General features: G+C 37.3%; 1 protein-coding gene across 3 annotated transcripts in view; it reads right to left on the minus strand.

The window, feature by feature from the left end:
- SGCD (sarcoglycan delta) overlaps positions 1-22953 on the minus strand; it is a 1022496-nt gene extending 999543 nt beyond the window's left edge. For all 3 annotated transcript variants that reach the window (XM_072953966.1, XM_072953991.1, XM_072953973.1), the window contains exon 1: positions 22933-22953. The gene's annotated coding sequence lies outside the window, so the exon portion shown is untranslated. The remainder of the gene's footprint in view (positions 1-22932) is intronic.
- Between the last annotated feature and the right edge of the window lie 203 nt (positions 22954-23156).

Here is a 23156-nt window from a genome sequence, read left to right on the forward strand (position 1 = left end):
AAAATTCTCCCAGAACATCTTATCCCTTGTGCATGAGATCATTAACATCATGAAATTAAGCTCTGGGGGGAAAAATATTGGCATATTTAGGCTATTCATGATAATAAAAATAACAATAACAGTATTTACAGAGTACTTACCGTGTTCAAAGAACTTTACCTGTGTTCTTACAATTAATCCTCCTAACAACCATTTGAAATAACTAATATTATCCTCTTTTTAAAGGTGAGAAAACTGAGATACAGATTAATTATCTTACTCACAAGGATATAATTATCAAATAGTAGCATTGGGAATTGAACTCAGGCAATCTAAGTGCAGAGATGGCAAATATGTGGCAAAAAAAATATGCTATTTTTTTCTTAAAAAAAAATTCTACATGTATTGTGTCAACTGGTACCCCAGTGACTTGCTTTCATGAAATATTCGTGTTCCTAAAGGGGCAACTACCTTAAATTCACACATCGGCATCTCCAAGACTCTCTTCCAGGGGACACAACTCTTCTGTCAGGTAGCATTTATTACCAGAGCAATTTGGTCAATTATGGTTTGGAAACTGGGTCACAGACCCAAACAGGCTGCTTTACTGCAGGACCCCTCAGAGCCTTTAACATGCCAACGCACATGGCATTTAAGATAAAATGCAAACTTCTCAGCATTTTTCCTACCAGACCAGACCCGTCACGATCTGTCTTTTTTGGACCTTCCCAAGCCCTAGCCCTTGCATTCACCTCCCACCCCCACGCTCTAACCACACTCTCCCACCTTCATTTCCTGCCACTGTCTCTTCACTGCCTCCAAGTCTTAGCTCCCTAGACTCCTCCAGCTCTGCATGGCCAACTCCATCCTCACCTTTTGGGTCTCAGCTGAAATGTCAATTCCTTTCCCAGCACCGTGCCTGAAACCCGCATAGAGCATCCTGGCTGTCCTTCCCCTGCTACTTTTCTGTCTCCTTCACATACCTTGTTCATTTATTTACATACGTGATTATTGACTACTGACACTTTTCTAAGTAAAAGGTTGAGGACCCAAGGTCCAGAAAGACAAGGACACCGTCTTATTCGGTGCTGGAACCATAACCCCTGACACAGACAGATGCCCAGTAAATGTCTGTCAAATGCATGAATAAATCTCTCAGAAGCAGACCCAATTTATTCTACTCCATAAACAAATCTGCCTTCCCTTCCACTTTTTAATGTCTATTATGTCTCACAAAAAGATTGTATTCCACGGAATATTGCTGGTGAAAAGCAAAACCAGATCAAATAACATCTCACTATTATTGAAAACAAGAACAAATTTAAATTATCCATTCTCTGGCCTACCTTAAAATAGCGGTATTTAAAAATTAATACTGTGGGGTATTTCTGATGAAATTTTTAAATGCTTCTAATTAGTATAATTATGTTCCATTAGATCAATTTAAATATGTCTAGCACCTTTTACAGCTTAAAGAATACAGAATTTTCCATTCTCAAAAATACACCGAGGCCAAACGGTAACTCCAGAAGTGATGCATGTTTTGAATAAAAATAGTCTTATTGAAATTTCTGAATTCCTTTGTGTGTTAACTCAAGGCCTCCAAGAAGGACACCCTAAAATGGATGTTGTGGGTTGAGTTGTGTACACCCCCTAAAAATAATATATATCAAAGTCCTAACCCCAGTACCCGTCGAAGTGATCTGTTTTGGAAGTAGGATCTTTGCACATAACCAAGTTAAGATCAGGTCATTAGGCTGAACCCTAATCCAGAATGACCATGTCCTTATAAAAAGGGGAAGTCTGGACACAGACAGACATGTACAGAAGGAAGATGATGTGAAGACACAGGGAAAAGACCGTCTACAATTCAAGGGACATCAGAGGTTACCAAAAGCTAAGAGAGAAGCCTGGAACAAATTTTCCACCACAGCCTCAGAAGGAACCAACCCTGCTGAAACGTCGATCTTGGACGTCTAGTTTCTGGAAACGTGAGACACTCAAGGTATGCTGTTTAAGCCACCCAGCCTATGCCTTTGTTAAGGCAATCCTAGGAAGCGAATATAACAGATCAGACCTGTGAGAGATTAATCAGGAAAAACACCTGTTTAGGAAAATGAGGATGGAGAGAGGAAAAGAAGGCTGAGAAAGCTTTCTGAGTGCCATACAGGGCTGCCCCTTATGAACCAGGGAAGGAAAAGGAATGAAAAGGAAGGAGAAGGAAGTAAGGTTGGTTGAGTGGAAGAGCCTTAGGCTACATTTTGATTCCAAGAAAGTGTGGCAAAGCTAATGTGGAGTCCTTAAACCAAAGCTGCCCATCAGAGAAGTTCCCCATCTCCCTGGGATAGGCCTGCCCGCATGTCTTTGCCATTGGCCGGGAGCAGCCATCAGGAAATGTGGCCTCAGCACCAATGCAGCGACAAGTCTCACAGCATGGCAAATGGGACAGTCAGAGAGCTGAGTGCCACACTGTCACTGCCTCCACACGCTAGCCTTGTTTGTATCATGGAGACCTTGCTGTAAGTTAAACTAGAGAAATTCTGGAATCCTTCTAAGTTACCAGGTACAGGTGCTTAAGAGCTTACCTCCCCAGACAGACCAGACCTGGGTGTTTAGTTCTGGTGCTGCTACTTACCAGCTGTGTGATCTCAAGCAGCTAATTAACCTCTTTGGGACCTCAGTTTTCTATTCTGTAAAATGGGGAATAATCATAATAACAGCTCACTGGAAAGTCACTGTGAATTTCAAATCAGATAATGGCAAGCAGTCATCAGAGTATCTGGCACATCATTAGCAACTAGTGACGTGTAGTCATGTTTGTTAGCAGTTACAATTGTCATAAATAATATGCATACGGGAAACGATTTTGAGGTTTAGTTTGTGTATTAGATTTGCCTGCCCCATGTTGCTTAGACTTTAAAAGAATCCAACTAATGGAACTAGTTTCACTGTGGAGGGCACAGGTACTGATCAGTGCCTCACCGGCTTCCCACCCCAGGAATAACTGCAAATCCTAGAGACAGACAATTCAAGGATGTCATTCCTCTACCACCTCAGACATGGTGATGTGTCCTTAGTGGGTCTAACTGCAGACAGTCTCTCTACCCCTGTTCCCAGGGAAGAGACTCTCTCCCTACAAGGGTGGTAAGCTGGGATGCAAAGTCCTAAGTGTCTCTATATGAGCTCAGTTCTCCTTGCCCCTACTGTCTCAGCCTGGGCCACTCCCTCCCTTACCCACTAACCTCCAGCCACACAGGCCTTCTTTCAGCTTCTCAGATGCTTTAAGTCCTATCCTGATTGAGGACTTGGTCCCGAATGCCCTCCCTTCTTCCCCTGGCCACTCCTGCACTTGGTCAGCTCATCCTTCAAACCTTGACTTAAAAATACTCCTTAGAGAAGCCTTGTACCTTTCCCAAGGTCTCCAAAACATCACTAAGTCAACATGTCAAAATCCAAATTCATGATCATTACCCCAAACCTGGTCCCCCAGCTCCGTGGACAGTTCCACCATCCACAGAGTTACACCAGCTAGAATCACCAGTTTTGACCTGCTCGTGACGACTGTGCCTACCCTGTAGTTTGACTCATCTGAGAGCTGAAGATGCAGGACCCTGGCTCCGGCTGTGACTGGACCTGCTGGGTGAGCGATCCAAGACATCTGCTCTCCTTCTTAAGCTAGTGTGAGCAGGGTTTCTATTACTACAGCCAAAATGCTCCATGCTAATAAGTTTATTATCATTATCATCATCACCATCATTAATGTGTTTGTTGTTATTACTGTTATCTATTCAGAAAAAGGAGCAAACCCATCTCTGAAGGAGATCTGCATGTGAACTCCTTAGTAAACAACAGAGGAGGCTTGATGACAAGTCAGAGCTTCATCCAGATAAATGGGTTTCTGAGCTAGAATATCAGAGGTGAGCTTTCTCGTTCAGGTTTCACTGCCCTTAACCTTCAGCAGTGGTCATTTTTCACATGCACCAAAACCATTTCACTGAACTTGGAGTACTCCATTCATCCATCCACCTGGATGTCAGTGGGAGTGATTTAGAAAGATTACAAATCTCTGTGCCTTTCGATTGTCCTTAGAAGATAGACACAGTCTAGCCTGAGATCCCAAGGCAGCATGAACCACGAATGCCACGATATGAAGTCCAATCTCCATAGGGGGATGAATGCGGTGTGGGGAAGCCTGGAGGAAACTCATGACCTAGAGTAAACCCATCAGCAAGCACAGTCAGTTATCCTGGCCACAGCAAATGACTCAGCAACGGGCACGTAACCTCAGGCTGACCAGTCAGCGTGAGAAACACAGGATATATGTTGGGAATGCTGAGGCCAAGACTCTCTTTCCCGAGTAAGTGTGAAACCCCAGGAACTTAGGATAACCATCTGGGACTCCAAGGTGAACTGGCCTTAGGATGCAGTTGGATCTGGGGAAGACAAAGAAGTGGAGAAGAATTACCCATGTCTCTGTCACATTGCCAAGTTATTAGATCAAGGCTCACTTGAAGCCAGACACTCCTGGAATTTTTTTTGGTTGCTTGTATCAATATATTTCCTTTAGAGTTTAAGCCTGTGTCTTAGGGTTTTCTATAACTTGCATTCAAAGCATCTTTAGAGATATATTTTTATATACATAAAATTCTTTTTCTGCAAGAAGAGTCAAATTTTCCCATCAGATTCTTAAGCTATCTGTGACCCCTGGGAATATTTCAAAACCCTGGACTAAAGAAAAATTCTAAGACTTTTTGCAACATTAGCATTCTGGGATCTTCCACTTGATTTTGTTTTAAATTCCAAGCTTAGCTGTTAATGCATAAAACTAGGCAATAAGAAAATATGCTTTCAAATACAAGTGGACTTTTCTATTATAAAAAAAGGGACATGCTTATTAGAAAAAAATGTTTGAAAATATGAAAAAGTATAAAATAACAGAGAGAGCCAGTGTTAATATTTGGGGGGGAGTTACTTTTCTGTGCATTCTTACCTATAGTTCTATGCAAGTTTTAATGTGGGAAAGCTCATACTATATATACAGACGTTTTTATCTGGCTTTTTTTCACTTGACATTATAACATAAGCATTTCTCCAGATTATTAGAAATCTTTTGTAAACATCCTTTTTAATTGCTGCATAACTTCCTCCTGAGCACTATAATTTCCTTAATGTGAGGCAAACTGAGGTGGTTGCTTTTGTGATCATATTTGTATTTGTGGAAATGAATTCTGGCCTGAATATACATGAAGGAGCTGCCAGTGGTGGGAGTGATGATTGCTATGGCAGGTCAAGGCAGCGCGGAGCTCAGGGAGGGAGATGAGGACACACCAGGATGCCTCAGAGCCCCCCTTCCTCTCTGGCTGTTGTCTTCACGACTTCCTCTTATTGCACAAAACCTTCCTCTTGTTCTCAGGCTGTGTTGAAGCTTGTGGCCGTTGGTGGCCTTCAAGTTCCATGTTCAGAGTCCTGGAGAGATTGACTCTAGATAAATCCTGACTTCAACTGGTGTGAGTCAAGGGCTCACCCAGAGCCCATTCAACTCTGCCAGGGTCAAGAGTGGAAGGTCCATGGTCACCCTGCACAAAAAGCTTCCTGGGAATTCACCGCCATGGACTGGCGTACTGATCAGAAGAACGAGCATTACCCACGATTAAAACAAACAGAAAGACTGGGCTTATTCTCTCACACTCTAAGAAAACACCCACAGATTTTTCGTCATAACAGAACGGCTTACAAATATAACACCACCCTCCCTATACTCGCAGTCCTCAATTTCTCCACTATGCTTTGTACTAATACCAACCTCTAGGGATAATTTCCCCAACAATGGTGAGTTCTCCTGCTGAGCACCATGCAGGGCTTAGATTAGAGGTTACACTTTTCATTACCATGGCTTTTCTTACTCATTTTCTGCCCAATTTCTTTAAGGCCAGACTTAGCTGAGGCTATGCTAATTTGCAAGGCTACCTGGGCTTTCTTACTGTTGATAATACAAAACACTTGTCTCCAGGTTCTGTGCTGACAAAGAGCTAAAAAGTTAGCTTATTCTGCATACTGGATTCATTAGACTTTTGATGTCTCCTGCCTGCCCCTGGCTACCCCGGGGGTGGGGGGTGGGGGTGTAGAAGCAGTACAGACAGGACAGGTGAGAAAAAAGGATCAGAGGACCTAAGTAACTCCTCTGGGCTCCGCTGCGTGCCTTGTAAACATTCACTGGGAACTCTCTAAAGTTTACACTTTTTTGAAGGGCACAGTTAATAAATGTGTATCTCTAAGGAGACAGAAAAGAGCTGGTACAGCCTGCTGCTTCCTGATCTAATCAGTAGCTACCCACATCTCACATTTATTAACTGTTTACTGTCTGAATGGCATTGACTGAAGAGCTCCCCTTCCTTGAATGGTCTTCCTTCTCACCAAAAAAAAGAAAATTAATTAGGAACTGGACTAGATGCTGTGAGTGATACAAACATAAATAAGGCAGCCTACATCCTAAAGAAGTTTTCAATCTAATGGGTGAGCAAAAAGTTACAAGGAGGTAACAAGCTTGGACAAAAGGGGGTACTCATTCTGAATGTGAGATTAGAAATGTTCATGGAAAAAATAAAATTCACTTTAAGTCCTTAAAAAGTAGATATGATCTGGAATGAGGGGGAAGGAGATGGGATGGAGGCAGAGAAGATAAATGAATAAAAGAATTACGCAAAGAAAAATGAAAGTGATGGTAAAAAAAAATCGATAATAAATAAATGGGGCTGTTCAGAGACCACTGGCCTAAAGCATTTGAACTTTGTCTGGCAGGTGATGAGAGAGAGAGACAGAAGTTATCTCAATTAGGAAAAAGCAAATGGGCAAAGTAAACTGTGCGCAGTCAAGACAGTATTGAATTCAAAATTTCAACCTGAGTATCTGGATAGCAATTGCAAGGGGAAAAAAAATGACAAAAATGAAACAAGCCCTTTTCTTTTATACATAGTGTGTGTCAAGCACTATGCTAGAGGTTTTATATACACAATCTCATTTAATCCCCCCAAGAATTCTGAGATTTTTGTTCTTTTTTTTTCAGATGAGAACATTGGGACTCAGAGAAGTTAAGGGTCTGGTCCAACATCACACAGCTACTAACAGAATGGAATTTGAACCCAAGATGGCTCGTATTAGAACTCAATCATGTAACAATTATACTACACTGCCTCTGAGGGCCCAAGCATGAGAACTAAGGGATGAGTACATTCTAAGCACAGCAACATACACATAGCAGAACAGTAGAAAACAACTGTTTGTGGTATGAATGAATGGGTGGATGAATGTATTAATAAGTTTATATATTTACCAAGAAAAAGGTCTCCCACTTTGCTTTCCAATTATTTTCTGCCAACGTGTTTTATTTTTAAATTCTTTTTTTTACAGTAATAACTTAGAAAAAGGTGGAAAACGACTTCAGATGAACAGATTCCCAGAATTATTAGAATAAAGCATTTTAGAGATTCAGAATGAGACAGCATCTTGAAGCTAGCCCCTTGGTGCCTCATTTGTCACTACGGCTATCCAACTCTCTCCAGTTAGCTAGTCTAGAAATAATTCTGTCCTTAAAGGCTGCTATGGAAAAGACCAGCCTCGCAGGCTTCCAGAAGGAGGTGTCCAGGGAAAATGTTAATAGCCAGATATTTACACGGCTCTGTCACAAAGCAATAAATACCATTAATGGATGTATTTATGGTACTGCTATAAATTCTATATGTTCTGTACCCTGACAAAAATGTTCTCTATCTTCTAGTTCTTTTTGTGGGAGGGGAGAGGTATATACAGTCCTAGTCCTACTACTAACTGACATTATGATCCCGGGAAGGTCACTACCTCTCCGAGCTTCAGTTTTCTGACCCATAAAATGGGAACAATAATGGCACTTATCCCTAGGGTTATTCTGAAAATAAAGTAAAATGATACACACTTAAGTATTTAGCTTGGTGCCAGGAATATGGTCATATTCCATAACTAGTCACTGCTTTATAATTATTACTGTCATCACTGGTGCTTCATTTACATGGAAAACCTTCATGACCCATCTTCCAGCAACAGAGGCACCTCTTTTAATAAGTATTAAGATGTTTCTCTTCAAAAATAAAAAAGAGGAAACAACGTTTTTTCTCTTCCATCACTATTTAATCTGAAATGAAATTTTTATCAGGTATCTCATACCTGACAAATAAAATTAAAGGGAAGCAGATGACCTGTGACCCTTCCACATGCCTATGAATTGTAGGTGGGGTGTTCATAGTCTGGGCACGTTACAGTCTTTTCAAGGCACAAAGTGGAATGACCATGAGATACACTGCCGGAGACACAGATGGCCCAGAACGCAAGAGCAAAAGGCTTGTTGGGAGCAGTAAATTAGAATTCTGTCCCTCTTGTGCCCATGTCACCCCATCAGAAAGTATATTCAACAATGGCACTGCAGTAACACACCCTACAGTTAGCACAACCCCCATGACTTACGCTTCCCGTGGTTTCTGATGCCTTTCCTTTGGCTCAAAGTAGTAATCCTTAGGTAGAAGAATGATGTTTCATTTCACAGCCAGTTCTTTTTGGATCTCAGAGTTTCTTAGAACTTAAAGCCATGTAACTGATCTGACAGAGAGCCTGTGTACCGGCTGGGGATAAGGTCCAGAACGACAGGGCTAAGATGGTAATAGAGCTGAGATTCTAGACCAGGATTTGAGACTGTCTAGATGTGAATCAGAAAATGAGGATGAGAGGTTCTTAGCGTTACGAGTGTGAACCATAGCATATTAACTCTGGAAAAGCTGTTGGGGATTTTGTTATTCCAAGTTGGCAAACTGGTGGCCTTCAAGTCAGAAGAAGCCCAAAGGAAACTTACGTTTGATGCACACAGCCTTTAAGATTAATGTGAAGGAAACACTAACATTTAAAAATTGGGAGATTGCAGATAAAGCTCTAAATGTCCTGGCTTCTCATAAAGAATCTGAAGATTTTGATAACCCTGGGTCCACTGGCAACAATCTAAGTATCAGTTACCACTTCAAGGATTTACTGGGGTCCTCATCACCTCTAAGTTCCCTCAACATCAAGGTGAAAGGTGAGCTGTCACTTACATTAAGACTATGCTACAGTATTTCCTATCAGCATCAAAAGTAGGAGCATACAACATAGACTGGGGGAGTTTGTTTTTTCAAGAAAGGTGAGAGAGAGAAAATGTATGTGAGGGCAATTTCTACGCATTTAATATCCAAACAAAGCATGCCTTTGTGTAAAGAACGCAATTTAAGACAGACATCATTTTGAAACAAACACGTCATGATTCACCTCTCTGGTCCCTACTGACATCTGAGTTTGTAGCCTTGAGCTAGTAATCCGACCCCATCAGTGTACAGGAGGAGAAATGGAGGCATAGAGAAAACTCAAAATGTCGGGAACATAGAACTCCAGAGTGTCCTTGACCACCTTGGCACCAGAGTAGCAATCTATTGAAAGGTAACTCACACAGTAAACTATAAAGTGTCCATGTAAATGGTTTGTGCTAAAAAGGCAGACAGTGGAGCGAAGCAGTCAGGGGGATTGAGCAGAGGCATAGGATCTGATCTAAATTTTGAAGGAAGGTATGTTGGACATCACATTTGCAACCCTGCAAATCCCCTTGGTGCTGACCAGTTCTACACAGGCTTCAATCAGCTCTCTGCAGGTCCTGCTCTGAGGCTTGGCTTTTCACATGCACAACTCAGTGCAGGGGAGTTAATACTCCTTGGGGCAATCTTTGAGTAAAGGGGATGGGAGTTAATGGCTAAATGTTTATTTCCTCCAAGTGTACCCTTGGATAACAACTCTATATGGCTTCTCAAAAGCCACACCCTCCTGTAATGGTTGCCAATCCAATGAGATATTCTCATATTTCTCTTCCTCTTCCCCTACTGTCTTAGTCAGTTCAAGCTGCTGTAACAAAAATATATCATAGACTGGGTAGCTTAAACAACAAACACTTAGTTCTCACTCTTCTGGAGGCTGGAAAGTTCACCATCAAGGTACTAGCAGATTTAGTGTCTAGAGAGAATCCACTTCCTAGCTTGTAGACAGCTGCCTTCTCACTGTGCCCTTATAAGAGGGAGAGAGAAAGAGAGAGGGAGAGAGAAGTCTTTTGTGTCTCTTCTTATAAGAGCACTAATCCCATTCATGAGGAATCCCCCCTCATGAACTAATTACCTCTCAAAGCCCTTACCTCCAGATTCCATCACATCCAGGGTTAAGCTTTAACCTATGAATTTTGGAAGGAAGCAAACGCTTAGTGCATAACACCCAGTCACCCTAGTCATCATTCCTGGTAGCAAGGAACACAACCCCAAATAAACTACTCTCCCAGAAGCTTTTGTCCCAGGCCTTGCTTTAGGGAACTTCGGCTGAAACACCAAGCTCAGTGGTAGTGGAAAGGAAATATCATTTTAAATAGGAAGGAAGGCAGGTGGTATTCAGAGAACAGGACCATGTATCTCTAATGTAACCCTTTTGGCAAAAGAATGCCTAGGAATAATTGGTTTCCTCAGTGTTACATCACACAAACTCTTGTGAGATTTAATTAAAGGATATTAGAAATGCCCTAAGTATGCCCTGTTCAGCGACACTGCCAAAACTCTTTGAAATAGAGCTGTAAATTTAAAACATCACAGGGGTTAGAACTGAAGTTTATTTTCTTTTTGCTTTGGTTTAAAATTCAAGTCAAAACATTCAAGAGGTACAAAAATCAGTTGCATTTCTTTACACTAACAATGAATTAGCAGGGAAAGAAAGTGAAGAAACAATCCCTTTAAAAATTGCATCCAAAACAATAAAATACTGAGGAATAAATCAGACCAAGGAAGTGAAAGACTTACACATGGAGAACTACAAAACACTAAGGAAATTAAGGATGACTTAAAGAAATAGAAAGATATCCCATACTCTTGGAATGGAAGAATCAATATGATTAAAATGGCCATACTGCCCAAGGCAATCTACAGATTCTTAATGCAATCCCTATCAAATTACCCAGGACAATTTTTACAGAACTAGAACAAACAATCCTAAAATTTATATGGAATCACAAAAGACCCAGAATTGCCAAAGCAATACTGAAGAAAACGAACAAAGCTGGAGGAATAACCCTCCCAGACTTCAGACAATACTACAGAGCTACAGTCATCAAAACAGCATGGTATAGGCATAAAAACAGACATGTGGCTCAATGGATCAGAATAGAGAGCCGAGAAATAAATCCACAGACCTATGGTCAATTAATCTTTGACAAAGGAGGCAAGAATATACAATGGAGAAAAGACAGTCTCTTCAGCAGGTGATGTTGGGAAAACTGGATAGCAGCATGTAAATCAATGAAGTTAGAACACTCCCTCACTCCATACACAAAAGTAAACTCAAAATGGCTTAAAGACTTAAATATAAAAGAAAACATGATAAATCTCCCAGAAGAAAACATAGGCAAAATATTTTCTGACATAAATCTTAGCAATGTTCTCCTAGGGCAGTCTACCCAGGCAATAGAAATTAGAGCAAAAATAAACAAATGGACCTAATTAAACTTACAAGCTTTTGCACAGCAAAGGAAACCATAAGCAAAACAAAACAACAATCTATGGGATGGGAGAAAATATTTGCAAATGATAAAACTGACAAAGGCTTAATTTCCAGAATATATAAACAGCTCATACAACTTAATAACAAAAAAACAAACAACCCAATCCAAAAATGGGCAAAGGACCTAAACAAGCAATTCTCCAGTGAAGACATACAAATGGCCAATAGGCACATGAAAAATGCTCAGTGGCATTAATTATCAGAGAGATGCAAATTATCAGAGATACCTAAAATGAGTTATCACCTCACACCAGTCAGAATAGCCATCATTCACAAGTCCATGAATGATAAATGCTGGAGAGGATGTGGAGAAAGGGTACCCTCCTACTGCTGATGGGAATGTAGTCTGGTACAGCCATTATGGAAAATGGTGTGGAGATGTCTCAAAAAACTAAAAACAAACCTACCATATGATACGGAAATCCCACTTCTGGGTACATATCTGGAGGGTACTCTAATTTGAAAAGATACATGCACCACAGTGCTCACAGCAGTACTCTATATAATAGCCAAGACATAAAAGCAACCTAAATGTCCATCATCAGATGAATGCATAAAGAAGTTGTAGTATATTTCTACAATGAAATACTACTCAGCCATGAAAAAGAATAAAATAATGCCACTTATAGCAACATGGATGATTGTCATTCTAAGAGAAACAAGCCAAAAAGAGAAAGAAAAATACCATATGATATCACTCATATGTGGAGTCTTAAAAAAGGAAAATAAAAAAGGACATTATGAACTCATCTACAAAACAAAAAATAGACTCACAGACTTAGTAAACAATCTTATGGTTGCCAGAGAAAGGGGGTGGGAGGGGATAAATTTGGGAGTTTGAGATTTACAAATGTTGGCCACTATATACAAAAATAGATTTTTTTAAAAAGTGTATTTTGTATAGTACAGGGAACTATGTTCAATATTGTGTAATAACCTTTAATGAAAAAGAATATGAAAATGAATATATGTATGTATATGCATGACTGGGACATTATGCTGTACACCAGAAATTGATACATTGTAACTGATTTTTTAAAAAAATTTCAAGAAAGTTTCAATTAAATTTGATAACCAAAATTTTTAGAACTCTCTCAAGATGTGTCCCAAAATTCAAATGATGTCATTATTTAAGATAGTGTCTTTATTTTAAGTGGGTTTGGGTTCATTCTATAGTCTGATTTTACCTTTCTTGATAATTTTGATGAGTGACACTTGCCTTTCAGGATCCCAAAGGTCAGATTTCAGGTGATTTCTGAAGGTCCTTAGTCAGGAAAACGTGTGTGTGCTATCTGACCATAGATAAGATTCTAGCACTCATTCCCTAGATGAGCTTAGCCAAGTTCCCTTCCCTCTGTGTGCCTCAGTTTCCACATCTGTAAAATGAGGCACATTAACCATATTCTTGGAGGAAATCTGCACATGTTGTAGTCCTGCCCTATGGTGTGAATCCCTTAATTAGACATCCCAGAAAACCAAACATATGCTTCAGCATGAATATTCCCCGTAACCTCTACCATATGCTTTCCAAAATAGCCCACTCCATGTTTCAGAGAGTGCTCAACTGTTTCTGTTGGCCAAAGTGCTAGTTTAAAATTCTCATGAATGGAAACAAGACAGTTGTTTGTTTTGTGCTTGCTTGCTTATTTGTTTATGTATCTGCTTGACAAAAGACCTGCTCCAAATATAATTCAATGGGCAAAGAGGTTTCACAACTGTAAGTGTCCCAAGTTTACCAGCAGCGTCAATGATTTTCTTGCTATCTTTTCTTTTATGGTCATGTTAGTTAGCTTTGAAATTTCTTTCCAAAATTCTCTTGGATTTTGTGACTTTAATTAATTGCCCAGTCTACAAAACTGAGAAACAATTTTTTCCCCAAATGCAACATGATTCCTCAGAGCCCTGGAAGTGGCAAGACCCAAACGATGGTAGACATACATCCTAAAAATCCCCATCTTCCTCTGCGTAAGCCTGATTCTACTGACTTCTCTGGCCTTCAACCCACATCTCATGTCCAGTATCAGTACAACTGGGATTGAATATCAGTTATTTTAATCCCACAGTCTTAGGCTCAGGATAATGCTTCTAAAACTCTTCTCAGAGCAAGTACATGGCAAAGAGTTCTGGCCCGGCCCAGTCCTTGACTTCTGCCTGGGAAGATCCGGAGTCAGTCACTGGCCGGGTCCTCTGGTGTGGGTGCTCTCTGATGAAGCACCTGTAGGTGTCAGGGCCTGGCTTACATCCACATCTTCCCTTCTGGCTGGATTTCATTGGTCAAATGTGGGCTTTTAGCTCACATCTGTCTTCCGGGCTGGCCACATCCTACGTACTAGTATTTTGGCAGACAGTAAAAGCACCCCCATCACAGCTGTCTCTGTGTGGCCCTGCACATCCAGCCCTCTTAATTAACTGACTTGCCTTAAGCTCATTATGCAGAATCTTGCCCCTAAACCCAACAGTCTAGTCTTTCCCATTTTGCACATTTTTTATTAGATTGATTCCTAGGTACTTGGTATTATGCTTGCTCTTACGTTTAACATTTACGTTTTACGTTTAAAAATACGTTTAAAAATTTCTTTTTTGTTTGTTTGCTTGCTTCTGGTTTATAGAACTATAACCAGAGTTCTACAGTAAAACTATGATAACAAGCTCTGTAATAATGCAAATTTGGATAAAAGCAGCTGGTGTTTGAGTGCTCTGCCTGCTCTCCATTCTTAGAGATATATGGCCCAAACCACATGTCTTCTGGGGGCAGGAGGGACATAATTAAAAAGTGACAGCTTCAGCCTGGGGGTCATGTGGAACTTTCTTTGGTCAGTATATAGTCAGTTGGGTAAAGAATAAGTTTCATCATTTTTATTTTGTACTTTGTGTGTCAACACAGATGATCTGAAACAGTCTACATTAATCTCACCAGAAATGAACCCTCACATTTTACTGATTGAATTTTCGGACCACACTTATAACATTATGATGGGATATTGAAGTATATTGATCTCACTTCTAGCAATTTTGCTAGGTTTGTTTATTGCCTCTAATAATTTGCTATAGATTCTTTAAAATTTTCTACGTCAACTACAAGTAATGAAATTGTTTTCTTCTTTCCTTATGCCTTTTTTCACCCTATTTTTACTCAGTTTTCTTTAAAGTCATTTATTTGCAACATATTATCAGTAAGTCAAAGACCATTTAACTAAAAACAAAAAAGAGGAAAACCATGTTCTATTTTCAAATGAACAAATAATGTTAGGCACCCATGAAAAAAATTAAAAAATTAGTGTGCATTAAGTGATGGCTTGGGAGAAGAAAGACTTCAGGAAATATGCATATTTTTCCTTAAGTGAAGACATTTAGCTTTATGTGTTTCGAGTATCTTGGTTCTTGGTACTATGGTGACAGGAGACATAAATACACTTTTTCAGGTAAATAATGAAATGTGATCTTTTTTTCAGCTTTTTTAAGGTAACATTATTTGACAAATAAAACCAAAAGATCTATAAAGTGTACATCATGATGATTTGGTATATGTATACATTGTGAAAGGATTCCTCAATCTAGTTAATTATCATATCCATCACCTCATATATTTACCTTTACTTGTGAGAACATTTAAATTCTACTCTCCTTGCAAATTCCACTATAATACAGTGTTATCAACTATAGTCACCATGTTATACAGGAGATCCTCACACCTTATTCATCTTACAGCTTAAAGTTTTACCACCTCTCCCCATGTCCCCCACTTCTCATCCCCTACTAACCACTCCTCTGATCTCTTTTTTCTATAAGGTTTTTTTTTTTTTTAGATTCTACACATAAATGAGATTATACATTATTTGTCTTTTTCTGTCTGGTTTATTGCACTTAACATATTCTCTCAAAGTCCATCCATCATGTTGTAAATTGCAGGATTTCCTTCTTATAACTGAAAAAAATCCTACCACGTATATATACACACAAACACAGAGATGACACTTGACAACATGGGTTTGAACTGCACAGGTCCATTTATGTGTGGATATTTTTCAATAGTAAATACTACAGTACTACATAGACCATAGTTGGCTGAGTGTGGATGCAGAGGAACAGCAGATATGGAGGACCTACGATAAGTTATGTGTGGCTTAACCCCCTCCATAAGTATATCTACATACCCAGATAGAGATATATATTAGTATTGATATATATATATATATATATCCGTAACATCTTTTTATCCTGTCATCTGCTGGTGGACACTAAGGTTGTTTCCATATCTTAGCTATTGTGATATTGTGAATAATGCTGCAGTGCACATGGGGGTGTAGATATCTTTGGATCTTGTGTTTTCATTTCCTTTGCATTTATACCCAGAAGTGTGATAGGTGGATCATATCATAGTTCTATCTCCAATTTAACGAAGGATATAAATGTCTAGAGTAGACATTCTCATAATGTCACCAATACCAAAGGGAAAGTTTCAATATTTCACCATTAAATATAGTATTTTCTTTAAGTCTTTTATAGAAATCCTTTATCAAATTAAGAAAGTCCCTATTTTTTATTTGGTAAGTGTTTTCATCATATATGGATACTGAATTTTACCAAACACATTTTTCTACATCTATTGAAGTTATTGTAGGATTAAGTCTCTAATGTTTAACACAACTTAATGTTCCTTGAATAAATGCAACTTGGTTTCTACATAATATATAAATATATAATGGTTTTCATCTTATTATATAATGTTTGATTCAATTTGCTAATATTTTGCTTGGGGTTTTTGCATTTATTGTCATAACTGAGATTGCTCTGCTTATTATGCTGTCAAACACTACCCTCAGAAAATAATTTGGATAGTATATTTTCTTTTTCTTTTCTCTGGAAAAGTTGGTATAAAGCTATAATTATTTCCTATTGAACCTGGATAGCATTCACTAACACAGCCATCAGGTTTTGAAGGTTTCTTTGAGGAAAGCTTATGAAAAACAGATTTAATTTTTTTTTTTTTACTTATAGGATTTTCAGGTTTTCAGTATCTTCTTGTATTCATTTCATTATTTGTAACTGCCTAAGAATTTGTCCATTTATTATAAATTTTCAAACTGTGGCATAAAATTATAGTAACTTCTTGTTGCCTTTTAAAAGTATCTGAAGACTCTAAGGATGTTTTCTTTTTATATATCTACTCTTGGCTGTTTCTTTTATTTCTTCATCAGTTTTACCTGTAGTTATTCATTTATATCATTTTTTTAAGAGCCAAATTTTAGTTTTGTTGATTTTCATTCTTGTCTGTATGTTTTCAATGTTATTTTTATTTGCTTCCTTTATTTGCTTTGGATTTTGCTATTTATTGCATTCTTCATTTGTGTTCTATTTTCCCCAGCATTTTTGTCTGTTTGTTCCATCAGCTAGAAAGAGAGGTTTGTTCATTTTTTTTACATTGTAGATTTGTTCATTTCTTCTTGTTGCCTGTCAATTTTTTTTTGAGACATTTTGAGGCCATATTCTTTATAAGTATGCAAATATGTCTTTAAATTGAATGATATCTTACATTATAAAATGACTTTCTGTATCTCTAATAATGCTTTCATGTCTTAAGTTTGGTGATACTAATATGGCTACACCAGCTTACTTTTGATTAGTATCAGCACAGTTTATCCATTCCCATCCCTTTACTATGTATGTTTTTGTATTCTTATATTTTAGCTCTCTCTCTTATAAACAATATAGAATAGGATTTATTTTTAATCTTGTCTGAAAACTGGATCCTATTAATTAGAATTTTCAGTTCATTTGCATTTATGTCATGAATAATATATTTAGGTTTGATCAGCTGTCTCACACGCTTTCTATTTGTCACACCTTTTCTACTTTCTTTCTTTCCCTTTTTGGCCTTCTTCTGAAGTAATTATTATCATTCCATTTTTTAAACCGCAAAAAATTTTGGGATTATATATACTGGTTTCTTTTTTTTAATTGGTACATTAGGGATTACAACATGAACCTTTAATTTATTAAAATCTAATTTCAAAAAATACCTTTATTCTTCCTTACAGACAATTGAGGTAACTTATTTACTATCATCTTAACTTAGATGCATTTGTTATGCAATTAATTCTTTATTTTTAAAATTTCACAGTATATTACTATTATTTTTGTAAAGCTCATTTAAAAGAATACCTCAGAGATAATGTGGACTTGGTTCCAGACCAATGCAATAAAGCAAATATTGTGGGTCACATGAATTTTTTTGGTTTCCCAGTGCATATAAGAGTCATATTTGCAAGATACTGAAGTCTATTGAGTGTTCAATGGCATTACAGCTGAGAAAACATGCATATATCTTAATTCCAGAATACTGCAAAAAATGCTAAGCATCACCTGAGCCTTCAGGAAGTTGTAGTTGTAACACCAAAGATCAATGAGCATATATCACCAAACAAAGGTGACAATGAAAACCTCTGAAATGTTGCAAGAATCACCAAAATGTGACACAGAGACATGAAATGAGCAAATGCTGTTGGAATAAAAATGGTGCCAATAGACTGGTTTGATGTAGGGTTGCCACAAAGCTTCAATTTATTAAAAACATGTATCTGCAAAGCTCAACAGCAAAGCACAATAAAATAAATTGTGCTGTATATTTATTGTTTATTGTTTATTCCTTCTTGTATCTCAAATTTTCCATCAGAGACTCTTTCCTTCTTCTGAAGTTTCTCCCTGAGAATTTACTTTAGTGAGGACCTGATGGTAGCAAAATAATTTAATAACTGATTGTGTAAAAATATTTAAATGTTGCTTCCAATTTTTAAAGTTATTTCCTTGTACATTGAAGATAGTATTCCACTGGCTTCTGGCTTCCCTTTTGTTGTCAAGTTGGCTTTCACTCTAGCACAAGGGTAATCGAACTACACTCCACAGACAAATCTAGCCCATATCCTATTTTCATCAATAAAGCTTTATTATAATACAGCAAAGACCATTCATTATATATCATCTACGGCTTCCCTCACACTAATGGCAGAGTTCAGTGGTTGTAACAAAGACCATGTGGCCCTCAACGTTCCAAACAACTACTTCTTTGAAACTTTTTAGAAAAGTTTTGCTGACCCCTAGTCTAGGCTTAATTCCCTTTGAAGGTAATTTATTTTTATTGGCTTCCTTGAAGATTTTTTCTATTTCTGTGAATTTCTCCATTTTTATTACAACATGCCTTTATAAAATTTACCCACTTGAAAATTTTTGGATACCACATCTGTTATTGGTACATAAAAATTCTGAATTATTACCTCTGTTAGTTATCTATTAGAGCATATAAACTTCACTAACTAGTTGCAGAAACAATACACATTTATGTTTCACAGTTTCTGCAGGAAGGAAATTTAAGTGTGGCTTGGCTGAGCACTTCTTCCCTAAGATTGCTTTCACGTATCAGGTAAGGCTGCAGACAACTGAACGCTTACTGGAGCTGGAGGATTTAATACCAAAGTGGTTAATTTATATGTCTAGAAAGTTGGTACTGACTGTTGGCAGAAAGCCTCAGTTCTCTGCACATGGGCCTCTAAATACAACATAGTGTCCTCATGACATGGTGCTGGCTTCCTACAGAGTAAGCAATCCAGGAGAAGAGAGCTAAGGCAGAAGCTGCTTTTTCAGTGCTTTAATTTTAAAGGTCACACAGCATTATTTACACCACATTCTGTTCATCACAAACAACTCACTAAATACAGGCTACATGCAAAGAAGTAAATTACCTTCCTTCTAGTAAAGGGAGGAATGTCAAAGAATATTGACATATTTCAAAACCACTATATTATCTTTTATTAACATTTTCCTCATTGACATTTACCCTCACTCCATTTTTTCTGGCACCCTAATTAAAGATACAATTAAATGTATCTATATCTTTTACCTTCTTTCCTGTATATTCTCTTTTTTTTCTTTTGTACACTATTGCTAACTTCCTCTGACCATCTTCCAGTTTAGTAATTCTATCATCAGATTCTGATCTGCTATTAACCTCAATCACTCAGCTTTAAATTTCAGTTATTTTATTTCAATAGTAATTTTTTTAGTTCAAAAATAAATTGCTTCTAGAGTTAACTAGTCAAGACAGCATAGTAGATTCTGAACTCACCTCCTCCTAGAGACAAATCAGAATTAAAACTACTTACAAAGCATCTATCTGCGAGAACAAACTGAAGACCAGAAGAAAGATTTTCTATGACTAAAAACAAAAAGGAACCACAATGAAATAAAATAAAAAGAAAGCTGGACAGCAGTGTTCTTATCAGACAAAATAAACTTTAAAACAAAGATTGTTACAAGAGATAAAGAAGGATGCTACATAATGATCAAGGGATCAATCCAAGAAGATGTAATAATTGTAAATATATATACACACACACACAACACAGGAGCATCTAAATATATAAGGCAAATATTAACAGACATAAAGGGAGAAATCGACAGTAATGCAATAACATTGGGGGTTTTAACATCTTACTAACATCAATGGACAGATCCCCCAGACAGAAAATCGGTAAGGAAACACTGGCCTTAAAAGAAACATTGGATCATATGTACTTAATTGATATATAGAGAGCACTCCATCTAAAAGCAGCATAACACAAATTCCTTTCAAGTGCACAAGGACCATTCTCCAGGACAGATGACATGCTAGGCCACAAAGCACACCTCAGTAAATTTTAAACAATTGAAATCATATCAAACATCTTTTCTAACCACAGTGCAATGAGACTGGAATTCAACTACCAGAAAAAAACTACAAAAAACACAAACACATGGAGGCTAAACAATATGCTACTAAACAACCAATGGATCACCAAAGAAATCAAAGAGTAAATCTAAAAATACCTAAAGACAAATGAAAACAAAAATACAATGATCCAAAACCTATAGGATGCAGCAAAAGCAGTTCTAAGAAGGAAGTTTATAGTGATAGACACTTATCTCAGGAAGCAAGAAAAATCTCAAATAAACAACCTAATCTTATACTTTAAATAACTAGAGAAAGAAGAACAAACAAAATGCAAAGTTAGTAGAAGGAAAGAAATCATTAAGATCAGAGGAGAAATAAATGAAACAGAGACTTAAAAAAACAGAAAAGATCAATGAAACCAAAAGGTGGTTCTTTGAAAATATAAGCAAAATTGATAAACCTTTAGCCAGACTCACCACAAAAAAATGGCGGGGTGGGGGCAAAATCAATAAAATCAGAAATGAAAAAGGGTAAGTTACAACTGATACCACAGAAATACAAAAAATCATAAGAGACTACTATGAACAATTATATGCCAATAAAATGGACAACCTAGAAGAAACAAATTCTTAGAACTATACAATCTCCCAATACTGAACCAGGAAGAAATAGAAAAGATGAACAAACCAATTACCAGTAACAAAAATAAATCAGTAATTAAAAAACTCCCAATAAAAATTCAGGACCAGATGGCTTCACAGGTGAATTCTACCAAACATTTAAAGAAGAATGAACACCTACCATCTTCAACTATTCAAAAACACTGCAAAGGAAGGAATGATTTCCAACTCATTTTATGAGGCCACCATCACCCTGATATCAAAACCAGAAAAGTTATCACAAAAAAGAAAATCATAGGCCAATATCAGTAATGAAGATAGATATAAAACAGTCAGCAAACTGAATTCAATGATACATTAAAAGGATCCTGCACCATGATCAAGTGGGAGTTATCCTAGGGATGCAAGAATGGTTCGATATCTGCAACTCAATCAATGTGATACACCACATTAACTGCAAAATAAAAAATCAAATGATCATATCCATAGATGCAGAAAAAAACTTTTGACAAAATTCAACATTCATTTATGATTAAAAAAAAAAGTCTCCACAAAGTGGCTATAGAGGAAACGTACCTCAACATAATAAAGATCATAAGTGACAAATCCACAGCCAACATCATCCTCAACAGTGAAAAGCTGAAAGCGTTTCTTCTAAGATCAGGAACAAGACAAGGATGCCCATTCTCATCACTTTTATCCAACATAGTATGGGAAGTCCTAGCCTTAACAAACAGACAAGAAAAAGAAAACATCCTAATTGGAAAGGAAGAAGTAAAACTGTCAGTGTTTTCAAATTTCATAATGTTATATATAGAAGATCCTAAAGACACTACCAAAAAACTATTAGAATAAATGAACTCAGTAAAATGGCAGGATCTAAACTTAATACACAGATATTGGTTACTTTTTATACACTAATAATGAATTATCAGGAAGAGAAAGTAAGAAAATAATCCTATTTACAATTATATCAAAAAGAATAAAATACCTAGGAATCAATCTAACTAAAGAGTTAAAAAGTCTTTACTCTGAAAACTATAATACACTGATGAAAGAAACTGAAGATGACACACACACAAAATGGAAAGATATGTCATAATCATGGACTGGGAGAATTAGTTTTGTTAAAATATTCATACTACCCAACGCAATCTACAAATTCAATGCAATTCCTATCAAAATACCAATGGCATTTTTTCACAGAACTAGAACAAATAATTCTAAAATTTGTATGGAAACACACACACACGAAAAACCCTCTTAAAAGCCAGAGCAATCTTTAGAAAGAGGAACAGACCTGGAAGTATCACTCTCCTCAATTTCAAATTACAGGCATATTTTGTTATATTGTACTTCACTTTACTGCACTTCACAGATATTTCATTTTTTATAGACAGAAGGTTTGTGGCAACCTTGCATGAAGCAAGTCTACTTATGCCATTTTTTAAACAGCATTTGCTCATTTCATGTCTATCTCACATTTTAGTAATTCTTGCAAAATTTCAAAATTTTTTGTAATTATTCTATTTGTTATAGTGATCTGTTATCTACAATCTTTGATGTTACCAAACATCAAACAAAAAGCCCACCTAGTGAATATGAGAAGACACTGTAAGCAATCTATCCAATATGGGGCTAATATACAAAATATACAAAGAACTCATAAAACTTAACATCAAAAAAAACAAAACCTCATTAAAAAATGGGCAGAGGACCCGAATAGACATTTTTCCCAAAGAAAACATACAGATGGACAACAGACACTTAAAAGATTCTCAGCATCACTAATCATCAGAGAAATGCAAATCAAAACCACAATGAGATACCACCTCACACCTGTCAGAACTGCTACATCAAAAAGACAACAAATAAATGTTGGCAAGGATGTCAAGGAAAAGGCACCCTGGTGCACTATTTTTGGGATTGCAAAGTGGTGCAGCCACTACAGAAAACAGTATAGAGGTTCCTCAAAAAAATTAAAATAGTACTTACTGCCTTATGATCCAGCAATTTCACTTACAGGTGTTGACCTAAAAAAACAGAACAAAACACTAATTTGAAAAGATATATGCATATGAATGTTCACTGTAACATGATTTACAATAGTCAAGCTATGGAAGCAACCTTAGTGTCCATCAATAGATGAATGAATAAAGAACATGTGGTATATACATACAATGGAATATTACTGAGGTATTTCAAAAAATTATCTTGCA

The sequence above is a fragment of the Vicugna pacos genome, chromosome 3 (assembly GCF_048564905.1).
Source record: "Vicugna pacos chromosome 3, VicPac4, whole genome shotgun sequence".
NCBI classification, from domain to species: domain Eukaryota; kingdom Metazoa; phylum Chordata; class Mammalia; order Artiodactyla; family Camelidae; genus Vicugna; species Vicugna pacos.